The following is a 6,608-nucleotide window of genomic DNA, read 5'->3' on the forward strand; positions in this document are numbered from 1 at the left end:
ATGTTTGGATGGCATCACTAACCCAATGGACATGCGTTTGAGCAAGTTCCAGGAGTTTGTGATAGACAGGGAAGCCTGGCATGCTGCAGACCATGGGGTGACAAAGAATCAGACACGACTGAAGGACTGAAGTGAATTGACTCTGCATAGAAGTTAAATAAGCAGGGTGACAATATACAGCCTTGTTGCCCTCCTTTCCCAATTTTGAAACAGTCCATTTTTCCATGTCGTGTTCTTTTTTAAAAATTTTAATTGCAGGATGATTACTTGAGAATATTGTGCTGGCTCTTCCCGTACATTGACATGAATCAGCCATGGGTACTTATGTTTCCCTCCATCCTGAACCCCCCTCCTACCTCCCTCCCAACCCCATCTCTCAGGGTTGTTCTGCGTTGTCTCATGCATCGAACTTGCACTGGCCATCTATTTCACATATGGTAATATACATGTTTCAATGCTATTCTCTCAAATCATCCCACCCTCGCCTTCTCCCACAGAGTCCAAAATTCTGTTCTTTACATCTGTGTCTCCTTTGCTCCCCTGCATGTTGGATCATCTTTACTGTTTTTCTAAATTCCATATATATGGGTTAATATACAGTATTTGTTTTTCTCTGACTTACTTCACTCTGTATAATAGGCTCGTTTCTTCCAACTCATTAGAACTGACTCAAATGCACTCCTTTTTATAGCTGAGTAATATTCCATTGTGTATATATGTTCCACAACTTCCTTATCCATTTATCTGCCAATGGACATCTAGGTTGCTTCCATGTCCTGGCTATTATAAACAGTGCTGCGATGAACATTGGGGTACACGTGTCTCTTTCAATTCTGGTTTCCTCAGTGTGTATGCCCAGCAGTGGGATTGCTGGGTCATATGGCAGTTCTGTTCCCAGTTTTTTAAGGAATCTCCACCCTGTTCTCCATAGTGACTGTACAAGTTTGCATTCCCACCAACAGGCTAAGAGGGTTCCCTTTTCTCCACACCCTCTCCAGCATTTATTGTTTGTAGACTTTTTGGTGATGGCTATTCTGACTGGCTCGAGATGGTACCTCATGGTGGTTTTGATTTGCATTTCTCTAATAATGAGCGATGTTGAGCATCTTTTCATGTGTTTATCAGCCATCTGTATGTCTTCTTTGGAGAAAAGTTTGTTTAGTTCTTTTGCTCATTTTTTGATTGGGTTGTTCGTTTTTCTGGTATTGAGCTGCATGAATTGATTGCATATTTTGGAGATTAATTCTTTCTTAGTTGTTTCATTTGCTATTATTTTGTTCCATTCTAAAGGCTGTCTTTTCACCTTGCTTATAATTTCCTTCATTTTGCAAAAGATTTTAAGTTTAATTAGGTCCCACTTGTTTATTTTTGTTTTTATTTCCACTACTCTGGGAGATGGGTCATAGAGGATCTTGATGTGATTGATGTCAGAGAGTGTTCTGCCTGTGTTTTCATCTAAGAGTTTTATAGTTTCTGGTCTTACATTTAGATCTTTAATCCATTTTGAGTTTATTTTTGTGTATGGTGTTAGAAAGTGTTCTAGTTTCATTCTTTTACACATGGTTGCAGTGCCGGTTCTAATTTTTGCTTCCGGACGTGCATACAGGTTTGTCAGGAGTACCTCCTTATTTAACTCAAAGACATTATTTCAGAGTTCTCCATTTTAATAACTTAGAAGATATTTTGTGTGCATTTGTGAATTAAAATAGTCCTGAAATTATTCTTTTATTCTAATTCATGTTCTAAATACTGAAATATAAATGTTTATCACCACAGCCTTTATTGATTGTTATGCATGTTCCATATTAGACACTAATCAATAATTATAAAATATAGTCTGTGATTTGAAGGAGATTCTTCTATAATAGCAAAAAAACCTGTGAATTGTTTAAAGTGCTTTAAAGAGGGACATCTATATGTAAATAATTATTTTAAAAACCCAAACCATGTTCACCCCTGTTCAGTTATACAGTATGAATTGGGGTAGAGAGCTGGATTAGAAAAGACATAAGCTACAGTATGTAAACAGTACTTCTTTGTAAAAATTTATAATGCCAACTTTTCACTGACTTCAGTGAGCTTTTCTGACAGTTACGTGGACACTTTCCCTGAGAGCAGAAAAAATATTTATAAGTAACTCTCCTCAGGTAAAGAATCTGCCTGCAATGCAGGAGACCTCTGTTCGATCCCTAGGTCAGGAAGATCCCCTGGTGAAGGAAACGGCAACCCACTCCAGTATTCTTGCCTGGAGAGTCCCATGGACAGATTGCCTGGCAGGCTACAGTCCACGGAGTCACACAGAATCGGACACAACTTAGTGACTAAACCACCATAAACCACCGCTACTCAGGTGACCTGGATGAGCTGGTTGCCTAAACTAATAAACAATACACCAAGGTATAATAGCCTTCAAGAAAAGGTTGGGGGCATGAGTAAACTGGTCAATCTTGTTCTGTTGTGTTGGAGGACGTGTCAGGCCTATTACAGAAGGATCACTTTCAAATACATATATATAAAACATATAGTTTTAGCATTCTAATGCATTTTGATTAATAAGCTTCTTTTTTCAATGTAATGTCACATATAGCACAATAAAAAAAATCATTTAAAATCAAATGTCTTTTTCTCCTAAAATCTAGCTGGTTATCCATATTGGAGAAATTAAAGTTTATTCTGAGAGTGTTATGTGAAGAACTTTGGAGTATGAAGCCCTTCAGACTTAGGGTAGAACTTAAGTGGAACATGCAATCGAGTCCCCAAAGAGCCTGTCTATACACAGTATAGGTTGTCAAATTCAGGCTTGTGCTTTCCGTATCCAGGCTTGAAAGGAAAGGTAACTAGTCTCAGCCTTTACTATACTTTTCTAAATTATACTAAAAATGGAAAGGTATCTTCTAAAAATATTAAATTTATTATATTCTCTATCAATTGTTCTCAAGGTGTGGTCCTCAAACCAGCAGCATTAACATTGCTAAAAACTTGTTAGAAATGTAAATGTTCAGCCCGGCTCCAGCGCAACCGACCACATGCAGAACACATGCAGAATCGTGGCTGAGATGAGCTACCCCGCGCCCAGGGTTAGGGCGGTGGCCGAGAGGAGCTGTACCACGTTCAGGAGGCGGTGGCTGCTTGGGCACCGGAGGGCCGAGAGGAGCTGATCTACATTCAAAGCAGGAGGCGCGGCCTTGAGGAGATACCCCTCGTCCAAGGTAAGGTACAGCGGCTGCGCCTTGCTGGAGCAGCTGGGAAGAGATACTCCACGACCAAGTGGAATATAAGAATCCAGTGATCTGGGGAGGAAGGAACAAGATGGCGGAGGGATAAGATGGCAAGACCACTTTCTCCCCCACAAATTCATCAAAAGAACATTTGAACGCGGAGTAAAGTCCACAAAACAACTTCTGAATAATGGCAGAGGACATCAGGCTCCCAGAAAAGCAGCCCATTGTCTTCTAAAGGAGAGAGAAGAAATCCAGCTCCACCCACCAGAACACCGACACATGCTTCCCTAACCAGGGAACCCGGACAAGTCACCCGTCCAACCCCACACACAGCGAAGAAACTACATAATAAAGAGAACTCCACAAACTGCAAGAAGAGGGAAAGGCCACCCCAAGCAAAGCAATTTAAGCAAGATGAAGAGGCAGAGAAATACCCAGCAAGTAAAGGAACAAGATAATTGCCCACCAACACAAACAAAAGAAGAAGATATAGGGAATTTACCTGATAAAGAATTTCAAATTTTGATGGTGAAAATGATTCAAAATCTTGAAAGCAAAATGGAGTTACAGATAAATAACCTGGAGAAAAGGATTGAGAAGATGGAAGAAAGGTTTAAGAAGGACTTAGAAGAAATAAAAAAGAGTCACTATACAATGAATAATGCAATAGATGAGATCAGAAACACTCTGGAGGGAACAAACAGTAGAATAACAGAGGCGGAAGACAGGATAAGCGAACTAGAAGATAGAATTGTAGAAATAAATGAAACAGAGAGGAAAAAAGAAAAACGAATTAAAAGAAATGAGGACAATATTAGAGACCTCTGGGACAATGTTAAACGCTCCAACATTCGAATCATAGACTTCCCAGAAGAAGAAGACAAAAAGAAAGACCATGAGAGAATACTTGAGGAGATAATAGTTGAAAACTTCCCTAAAATGGGGAAAGAAATAATCACCCAAGTCCAAGAAACCCAGAGAGTCCCCAACAGGATAAACCCAAGGCGAAATACTCCAAGACACATATTAATCAAATTAACAAAGATCAAACACAAAGAACAAATATTAAAAGCAGCAAGGGAAAAGCAGCAAATAACACATAAGGGGATTCCCATAAGGATAACAGCTGATCTTTCAACAGAAACTCTTCAGGCCAGAAGGGAGTGGCAAGACATACTTAAAGTGATGAAAGAAAATACCCTACAGCCCAGATTACTATACCCAGCAAGGATCTCATTCAAATATGAAGGAGAAATCAAAAGCTTTACAGACAAGCAAAAGCTGAGGGAATTCAGCATCACCAAACCAGCTCTCCAACAAATGCTAAAGGATCTTCTATAGACAGGATACACAGAAAGAGTGTATAAACTTGAACCCAAAGCAATAAAGAAAATGGCTACGGGATCGTACTTATCAATAATTACCTTAAACGTAAATGGGTTGAAATTTTCAAAAAGGCTAGGAAACAATTCTCATAGCCATCAATAGTTCAGTGTTGAGTTCATGAATAGTTTTTAAAGTTTGGGACAAACTGTAGTATTTGCTATTTGAAGTACTATTTGTAATTGGCATATTACGATGTAACATTGGTCTTCATTTCCATCTTAAAACGCCTAAAAATGCCTAACAGGTTTTTAGATTTGTGAATTTTAGTTGAAATGTATTTTACGATGTTACTAAACCTGCAGAAATACTGAAATATTTCAGAGAACTTATTCACTGTACATTTATTTATAAAAGTTATGAACTGTAAAAAAAATAATAAAAAAAAAAAAGAAATGTAAATGTTCAGACCATAACCCAGACATGAATCAGAAACCCTGGAGATAGCACTCTGGACTTGATCAATAAATATTACACATCATGCTTTGTAAACACTATGCTTCACTGTTCTATAGATAAGTATCCCTTTCATGTCATCATTTATTCTAGAAATATCTACATCTAGTATATAATATGTATTTGATAATTGAAAAATATGTTTGGTAACATATTCATGTTGTAAAGGATCTCAAAGAGTGATGTCTTGAATTTTACCTAAAAGTTGACAACTAATTCTATTTTAAAAGATCTAGAAACTAATACAACATTGTAAAGCAATTTCCCTCCAGTTAAAAAGTAAATTTAAAACAGATCTATTAAGCAGTGACCCCAATTTGTTTGTACTGTTAATGTCCTGTGATTATTATTTTGAAATGTGAATATCATCAACATGACATGTGGCACAAAAATGGTTTAAAACCATTAAATTAAAATCTGAGTTTCTTTTCAGGATTTAATATACCAAACTCTGAAAGTATGTCAATATAACTTATTTCCTCTTTAACTTGAGTTTGAGCAAACTCTAGGAGATAGTAAAGGATAGGGAAGTCTGGTGTGCTGCAGTTCATGGGGTTGCAGAGAGTTGGACATGACTTATCAACGGAACAACAACAACAATCTAATGGAGAATATCTGGATACCATCTTTAATAACTCTTCAGAAATAATTGAATATATTGTCGCCCATCAGTCTTTTTTTCCTAAATGATCCCAGTTTCTTAACCTTTATTCACTTTTTTCTCAACTCTTTAATTCTTCTCTTGTAGTCCTGACTCTTCTCCAAGTACCCCTTATTTTCTCCAGCTATTAAGTCACAATATATGCTGTATAGTGTCCAAAACATCATTTATACACATTTGATTTAAATTGGTGAAGGTCATTATTTACATACTTTCTATATGTAAAAGTATATAATTTATTATTTGGAAATACAGTTTTAGGAAGTCAAAATTTGAACTCATATGTGAACATGGATTTTTCATGCTGAATTAGAATGACAGCATTTTAGAACTAAAAAGCAAAGGAGATCACTTAGCTCAGCTCCCACCTTTTACATAAGAAGAACTTAAGGTCTTGAGACGTTATTTTGCACTGTCCAATATGGTAGCCACTAATCGCATATTAAAAAGAAAATTCAGTTCCCTTAGTCACACTAGCCACGTTTTAAGTGCTCAGTAGCTACGCGTGTGGTTAGCAGCTCCAGTATTAAGAAGAGATATAGAATACTCCCCTAACGCCAGAAAGTTCTATTGGATAGCACTGGGTAAATGACTTGCCCATACAGCTTTTGTGTGACAGAACCAGAGCTTCCAGTTCCTGGTCCAGAGATATCTCACCATATTTATTTTAAAATAATAATACCACCTTTTTAAAAAAGGCAAAATAGAATAGATTACTTATCTACAACATTTATTAAGTTTTATAAAAAGCAGTGTGGAAGGCATTGATCCTGACCCCAAAAAGCTTTGAAGAAAATTACGTTAGGTGGGTTTGCTGCCTATTTCAGGAGGTTTAGTTTCATCTCCCTTCTGGCCTCCAGCTATTTAATGTCTATAGCTGACTCTTG

This window comes from Moschus berezovskii, chromosome 14 (assembly GCF_049115385.1).
Source record: "Moschus berezovskii isolate FMDL1 chromosome 14, NW_MosBer_1.0, whole genome shotgun sequence".
Classification (NCBI taxonomy): Eukaryota; Metazoa; Chordata; class Mammalia; order Artiodactyla; family Moschidae; genus Moschus; species Moschus berezovskii.